Genomic DNA, 17463 nt, shown 5'->3' on the forward strand with positions numbered 1-17463 from the left:
TCCTACCACCACGTGACAAAGTGACCCCTCCAAAGTGCCGTTTCCTGGCCCAGTTCCACGGGAAATAAAAGCTTGGGCTCTGGGTCTGCACGGATAACCGTGGTTCTGGAGACTCGAGCACAAGTTTCTCAGAGGCCCTTCCTCAAGGGCAACGTCTACTGCATGACTAGGCTGCACGGCAGGCAGGCTTCCAACCACAGGCTTCATCATACGGTCAATCTCATTTGTGGAAACGCTTGTCTAACTCGAATCTCATCCCCCTACCCCCAATCTCATTATTCAGTCTTTTTCTTCTTTATTTCCCATCAACCGTTTATGTTTCTATTAGACAATTTTATTTTGCATAAAAAAAAAAAAAAACGAAGCTTTGGAATCAAACAGACTAGTCTTGATTGAAATCTTTCTTCCACTGCCCAAGCCGCTCCGTAGGGCTCGAGATCCTGTTTCCTGAATTCAAAACTGGAACTCACGGGCTCCGCAAAAAAAAAATCTGTCACATTTCCATGGGCAGATGGAAGCAAGCAGAATGTAGTTTGGATGATGAAATGCTGGGATTACAGGATTATTTGCTGGGGTCTGGGGTTACAGAAGATGAAATCAGAGTGGTATTCTAAAACTTGAGACATGTGTTCACTGAATCACAGGCTTGTTTTGGGTTTTGAATCTAATAACAACCATGAGACCGCCTTGTGGGAGCAGAGGGGCCAGCAGACCATTCACGGCTCACTTCTGATTGCTTTAAATCACCATGGGTCCTAGCGGTTCAAATCCTGTAGCTGGGGTCAGATCAGAAGATGATTACTTTTGCTCCTCGGTTTTGACTGACGTTTCTGCAGGCACCCACTCCCCCTTATTGCTTCCATATTCCCGAGCACACGTCAGTCCATCAGTAATCACTGGTCTCTCCACAAATAGCTTCTCTGTAAAACATTATTTCTGACAATAACAGGACGTCACCTCAACAGGCTCATCCACATCCAATTAGCCTTTCAAAATGCCATGTTTGCTTGTCTCTCTTCCCCGTTAAAGGGAAGTGTTCAACCTCAAACATTGTAGTAGGAAAGTAACAAAAAGATAGCCACACCCTCACTGTCTTGCATTCTCTTACTTTGAAACAAGAAATGCTACCACTCTCAGATAAGGAGTTCTACAAGATAGAAACCCTGGGGATGGAAAGATGGCTCATTGGTTAAGAGCACTGGCTGCTCTAGAAGAGGTGTGGAGAGAAACTCTTGTGCATAGTATGAAAGCATCCCCTGTCAGTAAAATGCTGTTGGTCTATTAGCTTAGGCAGGAAACAGGGAGGTGGAAATTGTTGGGCAGAGAGAGGATTCTGGGATACAGACCGGCAGGGGGGTAGGGAGGGACCTGCCCTGGACTGCGATGGAGACAGACACATGAAACCAAGAAGAGGTGACCAGCCATACGGAACTCACAGGATAAATGGGATAATTGAGTTTTGAGCTAGTTGGGGAACAGCCCAAAGCTATTGGCTGAGGCATTTATCAATAATAACTCAGTCTCAGAATTGTTATTTCAGGAAACAAAGTGGCTGGGTGACAAAGCATGTGGTTATACCCTGGGCTTGGCTCCCATCACCTACATGGATGTAGTATCTGTAACTTCAGTTCTAGGGTGTCGTATGTTCTCTTCTGGCCTCCACAGACACTACATGCATGCGGTTCACATACAGACATATAGGTGAACCCTCGTACACATAAGATAAAAAGCCAAGAGGCTAACTTATTTGATTATGACAATGTTGTGGTCTGAATGAGATGTCCCACATCAATGTCAGGCATTTGAATAGTCGGTACCTAGTTGGTGGCTGTTTGGGGATGAAGAGGTACAGTCTTGTTGAAGGAGGAATGTTACTATGGGCAAGCCCGTTCCATTCCTAATATATCCTCTGCATGCTGACGAAAGCTTACTATGGGAGCCTGCAGCTGTGCCTGATGCCATGCTCTTAGATCACCAGAACTGTACACCCTTGACGCTCACTCTAAGTTGCCTTGCGTGTGGTGTCTTATCAGATCAACATATAACAAAGACAGAAAAGTTGATCAGCCCTAACTATATAGTTCATGATCTTCTTTCTCTATGACATTTGGTCCATTCTGGCTAACCCTGGATTCATCTTGAGTAGAGGGAACACACACAAAGGCACATAGGAAGGAATGAACAACTCATGTACATAGAACGGTGAGGTAGTTCGCCTGGCAGAGGCAACGTAAGGGTGGAAGGATTGGTTTTTGGCTCATGGTTTGAAATGGTACAGTTCGACGTGGTAGGGAAGGCATGGTAGAGTTTATGGTTGGGAAGTGTTTGGCTGCTGCTTGTTCATGGTGCCAACCAGGAAGTAGAGAACGTGGGCTGGAAGTGGCAGCCTCGAAGCCCATCCTCCACTGACCCACTTCTTCCATCTAGGTCACAACTTACAAAGATTCAAAGGCCTTCCAAACCATCACAGCTAGCTGGAGATCTAGTGTTCAAACACATGTACCCGTGGGAGACACTCTACATTTAAATTATAACATTATAACATGTGGGGGCAGCAGTGAGGGCTGAAATCAGGCCAGAGAATTAGACTCTCCGGCGTGAAGCATTAGAATGTTAGTCTATGGGATCAACAAATACCAGAGGTATAACAAAATGGAGGGTCATACTTAAGATGCATTAAGACAGGTGAAATGTCACTTGCCCTTTTGAGCTAAACATTATATTAAGACACTCAACAATGCTGGATAAATCCCACCTGATTTTCTACACATCCACATTGGATGGATCTAGGCTTTCCCACTGCAGTCTTCCCAGAAGATGTCCACAGGGTTTGGAGGCTCGCTTTAGTGAAGGGTGCAGCTGCACATGGGATGCCAAGAGGTGACAGTGGCAACCCCACACACACCTTCCCCTCACCCCCCCTCCCCCCGGTCAGAGCTCACCTTGGACTCTCAGTGACTGCAGTTCACTCCTCAAGAGAAAAATCAAAACAGTGTGTGACCCTTCCCAAAGGCACGGGGAAAAAAGCCCCATTTGAGTATCTTTCTAGTGTTTTTGTGGCTTCTCAACCCTTAGAGAGATGGATTTGCTATTATACAAAATGCCACCCACTTCATGAAGCAGCACAGACAGCTCTAAAGTGAGGACAGGGCAGCCAACATGAATTCAAGATCTTTATTCCCAGCTCTGAGTCAACAGAGCTCTGAGTCACATCTGTCTCCTAATACGGCCATGCTGCAAATCACTGATCTAATGAAGGACAATTAGACCGACTGAACAAATGACCTTCAGACTCAAAGGATAAGAAGTATTGATGATGACAAGATCCAGCCATGAAAATGTACATTTTATTGATGATATCATTGGGTGACTATATCATGGAAGTCATCTGGAAAGTACCCAGTTCAATAAGACTGAGGTTTTACCTTCTGGGGAGGGATTAATTTTTAGGGCTAGCTTGAGGCTAGCTTGACACATACAGAAATTATCAGAAAAATTTATGTTTTCCTGGGATAGGATCAAATCTCTTTTAGGAACTGAAAATTGGCTATATAAAGACTAGTAGGTACTTCAATATTGAAGTAGGGTGTGGTGTCTGAGAGCCTTTCAGATGGAAAATGAACAGGACCCTGTGACTGGAGGAACAGTAGGAAGGGAAGGAAGCTCTAATCTTCTCTCTCCCCATTTGCTTTTAACTTTGCAGTGTCTAATGCTCACAGAACTTTTGCTATATTATGGGTTCTCTTGAAATCAATCTTTCTTCTCATTTTATTTTAGAAGCAGTCCACGAGATTGCTGTAAACCACAGGGAGCTAAGACTTCGGAGAGACCAAATATCTTGGTAAGGCCATGCTGTTGGTTTTAAGGCTTAAAACTAAGAATCACATTTTAAATGTCGTTATGAAGTGACTAGAGGTCAAAGGTCACACAGAAGACGATAGCTTTGCTGAAGCAGTGGATGGTGGTAGGGACCAAGTGCAGAGAACAAGTTCAAGGTGATGTCACCAAAGAATCCTGGACAGAGCTCAGCCCAGAGGTCACACCGATGTGCCTTTTCTCTAGTCTTGTAAAGGACTAATCACATGATACATCTCTCCCACACTGGCTGTTTGAACATAATTCTCTACATGTAGCAAATGAATAAATATTTTAGCTCGTCTTCCTATTACACCAATTTCTTATTGTAAGAACTATTTATTTATTTTGAAATACTTTGACTCACAAGAAGTTGTAAAAACAGCACAGAGAGTTTTGTTGACCTTCCACCCAGATTCCTCTAATGATGACATCACACTCTGCATTGTCAAAGTCACGTTTACCACTGGCATCGGCATTATACCAATAACTAAAGAGTAGACTATATTTGAATTTTGCCATTATTTATATACATTTCTTGGAGGGTATGGTTCTGTGAAATACTATCCTATGTGTAATGTTTCTTTTTTAGAACAGCTGACTCTCCCTGTCTTGGTTAGCCTTAATTGTCAAATTGACCTAGACTAGAGTCATCCAAGAGAAGGAACCTCAGTTGTGGACTTGCTTAGATCAGATGGGCTGTGGCCATGTCCACAAGTGATTCTCTTGATCATTAACAGGTGTAGGAGGGCCCAGCCCACTGTGAGCGTCACCATTCCTAGAGCAGGAACTCCTGGGCTATACAAAACATGTTAAGCTTAAGCCTGTGCTCAAAACTGTTGCGTATACCAGCAAGCAACATTCGTCTGTGGTTTCTGCAACAGGTTCTTGCCTTGAGTTCTGGCCCTGATTTCCTTCAACAAGGGACTGAGACCTGGAAGTATAATATAAAATAAAAATACTCCCCTCCCATCTGTGGTCAGAGTGTTGAATCACAGCAAGGGAGATCAAACTAAGACATCTCCCCTCAAGAACACTGTCATGCAATTGTTAAGCGCACTTGACACCACCATCTAGCAGGAAAAGCAGTTTCAAACAAACTTGGAATAAGAAAGCCAGGGGTGTAGACCTGGCTTTGTCTCTAATTTAATGTGAGATTATAGCCAGGCTACTTCTCTACACGGTGCTGGAAACAATCCCATCCTGAGATATCAGGGACTAGTGGCTGGAACTCTGGCTTGTGAATCAGGATGTTGACCAACTCATGTTTAATGGAGATGGTCAGAACTGGTGGCTTATTCCCAAACTCTTTTCAAGGCCCCAGCGAAGTGTCATCATATGCTTAAGATGAACATGGGACTCTGCAATTCCCTGGTCCTGTCCTTGCTCTGTGTTTATGAGTCCTGACTCTTTGCACATGACAGCTAAGTTGGCTTTTGGGTACTTTTGGAGTTGTGACTGGGGAAGATGCTGAAGTGTTTATTGACCACTTCAGGCTTTTGGAATGAGGAAATGAGGAAACTGGAGCTAGAACTTTTGATGGCAGCTTCTCAGAGAATGCTGGGGCATGTTACCATCATTTCAATAGATTTAATTATGCCTGAAAAGCATCCATTTTTAAGTAAATCTCATTGCCATGTAACCCGAGGACCCATCCCTTCTTCTATAACACTCCTCAATTAGAAATACTTTCTTCTTCATTCAGACAAATTCATAAAAGGCTACAAAGACAAAGGGAGGGCACAGCGAACCCCAAGACAACTCCTTACACGGTGTCTTCATTTTCACTGTTCAAACAGCATCTGCTGAGGACATCCAGAGCAAACATCTGCTTCCCACCCATCTACCACTAGTCTGAGTTCTCTGTTCATCAGGTACTGCCTTTCAAAAGAAGTGTATCTTGCTGTTACAAAGGTGATTGGACACTTATCAGATGTCCTTAGTATTTTCCAGTGATTTCTTTTGCAACACATTATAGGAAAATTTTACACGTTGCAAGCCGTCACAAGAGAAATTGCTCAAGAATTACCCTCAATTTTTGTGCCAAAATTAACCTAAATGAGATTTCCTGAGGGAAATGAGCAATCTGGATGACATATTTGGTGGTGAATTTTACAGGGAGGAGGCTCTGTCCATCATGGCCGGGAGGGTGGTGCCAGGCGTTCAGAGAGTGGGGGTGGGGTGGTTTCCAATTCCCTAATGGGAAGCAGGTGTTCTCTGTGTGTATCACGAACACGAAAGGCAGGGCAAGCTCAACTGGCTGGCTAGGTGACCTCGAGAGGTAAAACATGGAGCCTTAAGAAGCCTGCCATTACCACGGTGTGGGAGAATATTAAAATGATTTGGAGCTAACTCTCGTTTTCTTGTCTTTATGGTGAACTAGTTTGTGGAAATACATAAGGAGTCCAAAGCTTTTATGGATGACATTCTGTTGAAAGAAATCTTCTGCATGTGATAAAGCTCTCTCATGTCACCGAGAGGAATGCAGCATGTGAATATCACCTTCTGGAGAAAGCAATTTAGCAATCTCTGCTGCTTCAAGCGTCGAGTTCTTCTAGGAGTTTACGCAAAGGAAATGATAAGAAATGAGGCCAACAGTTTCAGGATGACAGAGCCCACCACAGTGTTATTATCAATAATAAAAACATTGGGACCATCCTTAGCTTCCAACACAGGGAAATGGTTAGACAACACACAGGCTCCCTGGGAAGTGTTGGATGGCTCTATCTCTCTGTGTTATCATTATTATTATTATTAAAATGTTTTTGGAGGTGTGCTTGTACTCTTGACCCTCTGGGTCATTCAGCAAGTTTTCTGAGCTAATCACAATAGAGGACAACGTGAAGTGAGAGCAGCCAAGAAGGGGAAGCAGATCCTGCTTAGAGTCTAACCTGAGTTAGCAAATCACAGCTTCCAGGCCAAGTCGGGCCCAACCTCTGTGTTTGTAAATAGAGACCAACCTGGACACAAACATCCCATTTGTTTACTTGATGTTTATGGCTGTTTGGGGGTTATAACAGTAGGGCACTGAGGTAACGAAGACAGTCCAGTCCACAAAGACTAACATATTTATAATCTGGCTCTTAAAAGCTAAAGTTGCCAGTCATTGGTCTTAGTGTAAAGACAGACACCCCCCCCCCCCCACACACACACTTCAATATGGATTTCGAATGTTTTAAAGGTGGTGGGCACAGGCCTATATGAGGCCGGATTGAGGCTCAGGAGTTGCTCTTAATTGATCACGTTGCTTCATCCTGAATCATCCATGTCCTCTTTACTCCGTTCTAATCTGGCTTAATTATTATACAGAATGCAAAAAAGCTGTTATCTAAGGGGCTGGGAAGATGGGCGCAGCTGATTAAAGTTCTTGGCACATAAGCATGAGAACCTGAATTTGGAAACTGGTTTGAATCAAGCCTATGGCTGTCACATTCCAGGGCCCATCCTACCCTATCAGAGAGTAAAACCTCTGATTCAACCAGAGGAGGAGATTGGCACTCCTGTGGGGTGCAGTTGGGTAGGCGCCAAGTACAGCAGCGTTTACAGACCAAGACATCCCAAGCTACATGGCAAACAGTAAGCTCTCATGTTTTAACTTCCCAGGGGCTGAGATGGGGGGGGAGGGGACTTGGGATGATTAGTGACAAGCATAATATACACAAGTAAGGTGTCCTCACACTCATTGTGTAGAAGAATAGAAACCTATGGACTTACAGTTTTCAAACCTACACAGTGAATTCAGTTTAAAGATATTAGACATATCTGGCAAAACTGTGTTGCAATTTCTCAGGGTCTCAGAAGGGGTCTGGCACAAGGAAACCCTGCATTGGATGGATGTGTCTATCAGAGGCGGTCAAGGTGTCAGAATGAGAAATTTCTACAATAAAGAAGCAAAGAGAAACCACCTGCACTCTATAGCGTTGAGCTCGGAAGTGGACCATTGACTGAGAGGGAGAGAGTTTGTTGGGCTGAGAGCCCTGCTTCAGGTAGAGGCTGCTCGGACACTGGCCAGATCTCTCTACCCTTTGGACCACAAGTAGCTTGGGCCCATAGATTGGATCATAACCAGAGGTACCCAGTAGTTTATGTGCATCCTGAGGCCAGAAGGCAAGGATGGAGACTCAGACTTGTACCCCGCCACCCTGTGATGCACATTCTATCTGCAAGTGTGTGTGTGTGTGTGCCCATGTGTATGCACATGCGCACTGTTCTCCATAGATGGAACCTATGAGCCGTATAAATGGCACTTGCTTAGATGACAAGTTTAGGAATAAGGCGTAGTCACCCAATATTTACAGGAATGACCTCTGGGAAACATGAGAGGAAAGGTGAACTTACCTCATGCTGACTGGATATTCATTGTTATCCCATGTGCAAGACCCCACCATGGTGGTGAGCCATGGCTTTGTCTCTTAGAACTCTCTCACAGAATTTTTTTAAAAAAAAAAATCATGTGTGTGGAATGATCAGGATTTTTATTTTTAGGATGTTTAGGAAATTCTTTTTTTTTAAAAAAATCTTCCCAAATTAGTTATGATCTCTAGCATCTCGAGTCTTCTTAGATGCCATTTTATGGTGACCTCCAGGAACAGCTGACAGCATCGGATTAGATGCTGAGAGAAAAGGCTGCTGATGAGAAAGCACAAGGTTTGGAGTTCCAAGACTGGCTGGGGGCGGGACTGGGAGTGCTAGGCTGCCTGGGGATAGGCTGGGGCATGGCAGACTGGCTGGGGTGCACTGGGGACTGGGGGGCTGGCTAGTGGGTTGGTTGGAGTGGTAGATTGGCCTGGGTAGGCCAGAGAGCTGTAGACTGAGAAGCGTTTTACAAATGATGCTTGGCAGACACAGGCTGTGCTCAGGAAATGGAGGAACCTAGAGACTGAGAAGCACGCGGTGGCCGGCATTAGGATGGACAGAAATGGATGGGATGCTGGGAATAGATTTAGAACAGAGGCTGCGGGCACAGGGGTAGTGTGCCGAGGGAAAGCCCAATAGGACTGAGAGTGGCCACCAGCGGCTGAGGGCACAAGGAAGCCTGAAGCACACAGTAGACCTGCCAGAACGCCAGTGCTCTTCAGATCCAAGTCCCAGATGGTAGGGGTGGGGCGGTCATGTGATGGAGTCGTCTTACAGCCAGGGTCCTGTGTGTACCCCAACAATCACTCTCACCTATCAGTCCATCACCGAGTTCACACAGGCTCATTTTCTCACTCCATCTCTTTCCTTGGATGCTGTTTGTACGGCTGGAGGTGCTACTATTTTAACTTCGGAACGGGGATCTTCTTAAAAGAAATCAGGGCTGACAAGCTGACTCTGAGAACTGGGATGCGGCTGAGCCGGAAGTGTGCTTGCCTAGCATGCGTCGGGTTCCATTCCAGTCCTATAGAAATTGGGCACGACGGTGCAGGCGTCTAGTCCCAGAGCTGAGGAGATGGAGACAGGAGGAGGATCAGGAGCTCAGGGTTCTTATCGACCACATAGCCAGAGTTAGGCTAGAATCTGGGCTACAAGAGAACGTGTCTCAAACATACAGATGCAATAACCTACCACATCTTCTCCAGCTACTAGTTAGTTAATCGGTGTGCAGACACGGCCCAGCAGGCTAGATGCCTGACTTTTATGTTTAGAAGAAACCTTGGGCCCCTCTCTAGACACAGAACCTGTAGTTCAACAGCACCCATAGGTGATTCCTGAGTGCACAGAAGTCTGCAAAGTGGTGTTGTACTTCTCCACAGTCAGCAGATCTGTACAGAGCTAGGCTACGTGGTTCCTGCTATCGTGGCTCAGCTGAGCTATTGCAGTCCAAAAGCTGTCCCAATAGAACTTTATTCACAAGAAAAGATGACAACTGAATCCGGCTTCTAGACAGATTTGCTTCACCTTCCATACTTGCTGGAGTCGGACTGCAGGCCGGGTCCTAAGCCCTGAATCAGATTGTCCCTGATGGTCTGAGGGCTAAATTGCCAAAGTGGCTCTGTCCCTTTTGGATGCCGGAAGCCACATCTTGTAACTGTCAGCCACCTTTGTGACTTTCCATGTGGTTGTTTCTTGTTACCAGGGAATAGCCAAAGGGCACATGAAATGACCCAGAGCTTTCTGGACCAAAAAAGTGTATTTTTCAGCTGTACCACATGCTCAATGAAAAGTCTTGGGCAAGTTGCTCACTGGCTCCAAGGATATGTTCTCTTGTTTTTAAGGGTTTTACTCATACTATGTTGCTTACTATATGGAGGTTCTGAGGGAATGTAGAGAGAGTAACTACTCTTCCAGCAGGAGCTTGTTAAGCATAAAGTATCCCACAAATCCAAGCTGTGGCGACTCATTTCAGTTGCTCCCTGCCGACAGCGTCAGTGTTCCCAAAGTGTTTCTGGGAGTATTTCCCTCATGGTGTTGAATTCCCAGAGCAACCAACCCTAGTGAGGACCAGCTCTTGGAGAGATTTTGGAACTTGCTCAGGAAGCTCAGGCACTAGTGAACAGAGCTTGCTCCTGCTGCTGGTGCCATCCGCCATCAGCTTTTACCGGCCTTTGCTCTGAGCATTGTCAGGTCAGTAAGCTGGACCTAAGGAGATTTGTGCTTCTTCATGGGTTTCTCCATAGACCACTTGAAAGAATTCTTTTCCTTTCTTGGAGGCACTCGAGGAGGCCGAAGCTGCTGCGGTCTGGGATCATTTGACCTGTTGGGTCACTTTCTGTTTAGTGTGTGCTCTTCTTTCTGAACCGACACCCCAGCCATCGGAATGGCAACCAGCTCTCTCCAGTCAAGACTAAACAACATGGTCACTCTTTGGCTTCAAATGGAAAACAAAATGCCTTTGGAAAGTTTCCTTCCGGCTGTGATGTTTATGACAGGGGCAAAGGTGGAGCGAGGATATGTCTGAAACCTCATCCCCCCCCCAGAAGCCAGTCCTCAGAAGCACCAAGGATCTAAGTCACCCCTTCACCCATCTCTCCAGAAAGAAACCAAGCCCCAGGAAGTGAAGGGACTTCTCCAGGTTGGCTGGGTGAGGGCTTCCTGCCTACAGCCTCTTTCTCATGACCTGGTGTCCTCCTTCTCCAGCTCGGGTTTGACCTTTCCCCCCATCACATGGTCCACCTCTTTCCACCCTTAATTACAATCCTTGGACCAGGTGAGGGCAGTTTTATCTACACGGACACAGCAGCTACTTCTCATGAGCAGCAGACATGCCTTTTGGAATGGATGAACTGGTTCGGTGGGTGATGTGAGTCTGAGGTCTGGGAATCTGCAGAAAGTCTGCCAGGAAGCTAACAGAATGGCTAACCTGACGTGAGGCCACACTCGAAGGACTGGCGTCAGGTTAGAGATACAGCTCAATGGTACAACACTTGCCTAGTATGTGCAAGGCTCTGGGCTTGATCTCCAGCATGGGAAACACACATGATAAAGAAAAGCCTGCTCTCCAAACTGGAAGTGGAGGACAGAGGGAAAAGGCAGGTGGTAAAATAGAGAGCTAATGAGAAACCCCACGTGGGAAGGAGAGGAGGCAGAGGGTGTTGACCTTGAACCTGAAGTTCACCTGCTGAGACTTAAAACACCTCCCAGTCCCAGTTCTGCCAAAGTGTCTCTGCAACCCCCATCTAGGATTGTACCCATCCACCTGCTCACCTAAGATCATCCCCAACACATACAGCCGTGGGTGACATTGCTGCCTGTTAAAGGACAGTGTGGTAGGAGAATCTACAGACCTCCCGTGAGGCTCAATCGACAGGCGCATGCAGGAAGCTTGTCCAGATTGGCAGGAAGGGAGCTCAGGAAGAGCACGTGGGTCTGCCCTGTGCTTGGGAGGTTCCCTGGGATCCACTCAGAACTCAGCTCATGGGGAATCTGGCTGTTTATCCTGCACAAGACACACACACCTCTGCACCCGAGGAGGGCTGGTCTACCTTTACAGTCCCCTGAAATTCCACTTTTGCTCGCACACAGTTCTCAGGTGGGCTTTTCGGCCAGAATGACTGCACAGATGTCACAGGGGCTGATTTACATTTCGATAATGTTCTGTGAACAAGACTTCTGAAGATTTAAATAAAATTACTTCTGTGACTTTTTTAGATTATAATTATGTGATCTTCCCCTCCAGAAAGACTTCTTATAACATCATCATTTTTTATATGTACATGTGTCATGTCTGTGCACGCAGGCTCTTGTGCACATGTGTGAGCCAGTGGAACCCAGACGTTGATGCCGAATGTCTTCCTTCACCCTTCTTCATCTTGCCTTTTAAATTACTTTTTTATTTTTATGTATATGGGTGTTTTGCACACGTGTCTGTCTGTACACCACGTGTGAACTGTGCTAACAGAGGCTGGAAGAGAGTGTCAGTATCCTGGAGCTACAGACAGTTGTGAGCCACCATGTGGTTGCTGGGAATTGAACCCAGGTCCTTTAGAAGAGCAACCAGTGCTCTTAACTACTGAATCAGTATCCCTGCAGCCCCTTTGCCTTGCCTGTTAAGACAGGTTCTCTCTGTGTATCGGGAGCTCAGCAGTTGGCTGTGTTGGCTGCGTGAGGTTACCACCCTGCACCACCATGCCTAGGTTTTATTGTTGGTGCTAAGGGTCTTAACTCACGCCAGGCACTTTGCCAACAAAGATATTTCTTTAGTGTTTATTTCTGTTTTTTTTTTTTTTTTTAAATATGGTTTTAAGTGTGAAATTCACAATTTTTCTTGGAGGCCAGCTATGATAAAGTTTTCAGTCAGAGAACAGAGACCATGCTGGCTTAAGAGCAGCCAGGGAAGTAGTCAGAGGGAGCCTGTGGCTCAGGCGTGCTGGACCTCAGCCTTTAGAAGAACCGAAGATGGGAAACATGCAGAGATAGACACAAGCATCCCTTGGAAAACTGGGTGGCAGGAAGTCGCAGGGATCTATGTGACAGTTCTCGACTGGAGCACCCACCATGTTCTCAAAATCTCAGATGCACCCTTTTGAGTTCTCTCAAGAATTTTGAGATGTAGGAACCATTATTCTTACTTGTAGTAAAGTTCATTGAGGTTTTATGTCACAGGACGCACAGGGGAGGTAACTGTGAGGTACAAGTCAGGGCCTTAAGGCTCAGGAGCCTGGGCTCCTTCTCTGCTTGTTGGACAGACCTTAGGGCAGCGGAAATTCTTCCCCAGCAAGGATAAAGCCTGGTTGCTGGTTGGACAAGGGGCACATGTACTTGTTCATATTTCTTGGGCTGTTTCCCGAAGACCCTTCCATATTGGCTCAGCTCCTAGCCCAAGGCCTCCTCTCACATGGGCACTGACTATAACGTAGCAGCCTCTTTGATAGCTTCTCCATCTTACAGCTCCTGTGAAAACCTCTGTCACACCTGTCACTCTTTCGATGAGACGAGTGTCACACAGAACCCTTCCTCCTATGCTGAATTTCACAGGCCTCAAAAGTTCTCACTGAACTTGTGGCTAGCTTTCTCATTTGTCTTTCTGGGAGTAGAAACTTCCAGTTAATATTTATGACTCAAGGAAAGACACCAGGTTTCTTGGGCAGTATTACGGCCCACTCCAAGAGCTTTCTCTTTCAGCCATACACACACCCACCATGGACATTTCTTCCACCAGGTAATAAAGACATTGCACTTCATGCATCCTCAGAAGGAAGGCATGTGGTTGTGATATTTAAACACGAAGGCTCCTTTCTTCATACATCTCTCGAAGGATGGCTAAGAACAGGGCTATCTGGCAAAGTCAATGTGTTCCATCACAATAATGCAGGTGGTAGCCAGATGACTAACACTCAGACTGGCTGATTATTTCCCTTCTTTTGTAACTCTGACCCAAAAGGCAGGGTAATGGCAGACATGACATCTTCCTGCGTGTGCTTCCCAGTGATCATGCCAAGGATCCAAACTTGTGACAACCAATATCTGGGACATGTTAACCAGTTGGGTAAACACCGATCCTTCACCTTCCTCGACGGAACCTTGACATTCTTAATTTTCTCCAGTCCCTTCCTTCAAATCCTAACCATATTTATGAGCTTTTAAATCATGCCCCCAGATGTGGATGCATCAGCCGGGCAAAGCCTCATGGTTTGAGGTAATCTATCCAGCGTGTGCATGTGAGATTTATCTTTCCAAGGTGCTGCCGTCAGCATGCCTTTCCTTGGGCTCAGAAGACTTCCTGATGTCACCTGCCACTTAAGCTGATCACTTCCTCGTAGCCATTAACGTATGCTCCGAGGTCCCTGATTCCAGATGGGGAGAAGCTAATGTCCAAGGCTGCAGCAGCTTTCGGACCATTTTATCCCAGGAGTATAGACCTCTGCAAACACAGACATTCTGAGAACGACCCACTGTCTTTATACTTTAGCAGCAAGTGCTTTGTTCAGGTGATAATTAACCAGCGGCGGTAATTAATAAAGGTATATTCTAAATTTTCTCAGTTTCCTGACAGTAATGGGTCTCTTGGCTTATATAAAGCATCGACGAATGGGAGGAACTCAATGCTATTACGCTTTATTTGAAGCCAAGTGAAAGTGAGCATAGTGAATTCAAAGAGATACAAACAACTTTTATCTGTTCCTAACTTAAACAACGGCTGCCTTGGACGGCCGGCCAGCTAGAGATCTGGAGTACTTTGAAGACTGGAGGGCAGGCTGTACAGAGGGACAACGGGGGAAGCATCTCTCCTGGAATAAACAGTACAGAGCCAATCACAGCACAGAGAAGAGTCAAAGATTCACTTTCCATGAGTGATGTCTCCCGTCACTTGGGGCTGTTCTCTCTACACAGAAAGGTCACTAGGGGTGCTTCTGGGCACATGGTAAACCAATAGTAAGGAGGACAGGAATTTACTGACGATCAACCATGGTGAAACTACTTACTACAGGTTTAGTAGAGGGGGGGCAGCTGAGGTCACAGTCAAAAGCCCTGATCTGAATCCCAAATGCCAATGTTTTTCAGCTAGGGCTGAGGCTTCCCTGCCACCTTCCCCTCCTATGCTGGGATGTTTTCTGGTTCCATCCTGCACAAGTCTTGTGCATGTAGTCACAGCTCCTGTCAGTTCCTACGTGCGACTACTCTGTCATAGTGAACCCCGGAAACGGTTTCAGGACAGCCATGACAGCCATCACTGCAGCTGGTTCTTCCGACCTCCCTCCCTCTCCTCCTTGGTGATCTCTGAGCCATAAGAGGGATGTGATGTAGGCATCCCATTAACTTGCTATTAACTAAATCATCTATTGATAACTAGTCCACGTTTTCCAATCAAACACCACGGGTTTCCCATAGAGAAAGACAGAAGAGAAAATACCTTCAATTCTTATGATTTCTAGTTGAGTGTCTTTGTAACTGATCTATTTTTAATCCCACAGAAGGCCAAGCTGTTATCTTCAAAACTATCTTCTCTTATGGCAAAACTAGCTTCTCTCATGATTACTTTCCTCAGATTGATTTTTCACTTTCCAAGGTGCCCCAGACAAGGTGTGTGTGTGTGTGTGTGTGTGTGTGTGTGTGTGTGTGTGTGTGTGTGTTTGTCTGTCCATATTCCCACCCAATAAATCTCGTGTTTGGCAGAAAATGTTGATACCTTCCATAAAAGAGTCTTTTTGTCTCCTTCTATCTAAAAAGATTTCTCATAATAGGCCTGGAAGTCAAGGTAAGTGTTGTGGGGGTTCAAGGATCTCTTGGCTTTTCTTCCATGTCCAAATTATCTCTTGGAAAAATGAAGCCCCCTATTACCCACTGTCTGCTAATAGGAGTGACAGTTCAGAGAGCTTCAAATCTGGCCTTAATTAATGGGCTGCACACAAATGTGACCAAAGCATATTTCTGTAAAAAGGGGGCTTTAAATAGCACTGAATGCTTTCAGCACAAGGACACGAGACGGCAGGAGGTATCTGACCATCTTAATGGAGCTGGGCTTTTGTGCACAGGGGTGAGCAAAGCCTAGCCCAGCAGACAGCCTTTAGGATGGTTTTCATGTGTGGTGCTGTGCAGAGGTCCTTAAAGGCGAGGAAAAGAAAAAATGGAGGGATTCAAGTAAGACGGGGTGTCCACAAGAGAGACCCCACATGGGACGCCCAGTTTGCATGGGATGCTCTCTTCCACCCTGCTGCTGCTCCAGGCATGGCAGTTCCTCAGTGTTCTCCTCCAAGGCTCTCCTCTGACCTCTGAAGTGAGTTTTAGTGTATCACTTTGGTAGACCTTCCTCCCACATGTCCCTGTCTGTCTCATCATTAAGGACGGTTGCTCCTAAGTTCCCTCTCTAATCAGGGTCTCTGGTCTAAGATTTTGAGTAGGATCCTTTTTAAATCACACGGAGATTTAAGAATATTACTTAGCCAGCGACTTAGGAGAGGGCTTATTGGGTTAAGTGCCTGCCAAGCATGAAGACCTGAGTTCAGATGTCCAGAACCCACATAAAAAAAGCCAGGCTGGGCTGCACACCTCTGCAATCTCAGCACAGAAGAGGCAGAGATGGATAAGTCCCTGAAGCTCACAGGCCATCCAATTTAGCCAGTCAGGGTTTCCTGATGCGGTAACAGAGCCTGTCTCTAAAACATAAGCTAGAAAGTACTTGAGGAAATCCTGTGACGTTCACCTCTGGCTCCCAGTTGCACGAACATTTCACACACTCCACAACACACACACACACACACACACACACATACATACATACATACATACATACATACATACCATACACCACACACACACACACAACACACACCCCCCCCCCACACACACACACAAAATCTGCTCTCAAAGAGAACTACCAACTCATCTTCATCACTGTGGTAGCTTCCGTGGGCTGGGCATTTTGGTGTTCTGTGAGGTGCTTTTACACGTCCTACTCAATGCTCTGGACAACACAATGAGGTGTTTCCTCTGGGTCCTTTCTTGACAGATGACAAAAGTTAATCTTGCGTGGAAGAGCCAAGGGATGACATTTCTCAAGTGAGGGAACAGGTAGCCAGCGGAGCTGGGACGGGAAGTACTTATCGATAGTCCCGCCCACCATGCCTCTCTGCCTTCCAGCTACTCACTGGCAAGCCTGGGAGACACAGCACATCCATTTCAGCATCAGTTGCAGAGCATGGCTTATTAGAACCCCTCGGGGACTGGCAACAGGTAGAAGATGGTTACACAAGAACCCACAAAGCCATATGGCCAAGGAAGCAGAACTTGTCCTCTCAGAGAAAACCCCGCTGACAAATGCCACATGCTCTCACTTAAACACAGGAACTAAAATTAATCTCAGAGAAAGAAGGAGCAGAAGAGTAGTTACCAGAGCCTGGATGGGGAGAAATGGGGAGAAAGAGAGGTTGGAAAAAGGATGGGTAATTACACACAAATGCAATTGGATAGGAGGGTCAATTTCTTTTTCAAAAATACTTTATTTTTAAATTATGTGCATAAGTGTACGTAGGTGTGTACTTGAGAGTGGAATCCATGCAGAGGTTAGAAGAGGGCACCCCTGGATCAGGAATTACAGATTATGAGCTGTCCCATGGGGTGCTAGGGAAGTAACTTGGGCCTTCTGCAAGAGTAGCAAGTGCTCTGAACCACTGACCCATCTCTCTAGCTCTGAAAAGAGCAACTTGTTCTGCAGCATGGTAGGCTAACTACCGTTAACATAATGGATTC

At 46.0% G+C, this 17463-nt stretch overlaps 1 protein-coding gene across 1 annotated transcript in view; it reads right to left on the bottom strand.

Annotated features, from left to right (window-relative positions):
• THSD4 (thrombospondin type 1 domain containing 4) overlaps positions 1 to 17463 on the bottom strand; it is a gene marked incomplete at both ends in the record, with an annotated part of 155893 nt that overhangs the window by 75123 nt on the left and 63307 nt on the right. The window lies entirely within an intron of this gene.

This window comes from Micromys minutus (assembly GCF_963924665.1).
Source record: "Micromys minutus genome assembly, chromosome: 16".
In the NCBI taxonomy this organism is placed as follows: domain Eukaryota; kingdom Metazoa; phylum Chordata; class Mammalia; order Rodentia; family Muridae; genus Micromys; species Micromys minutus.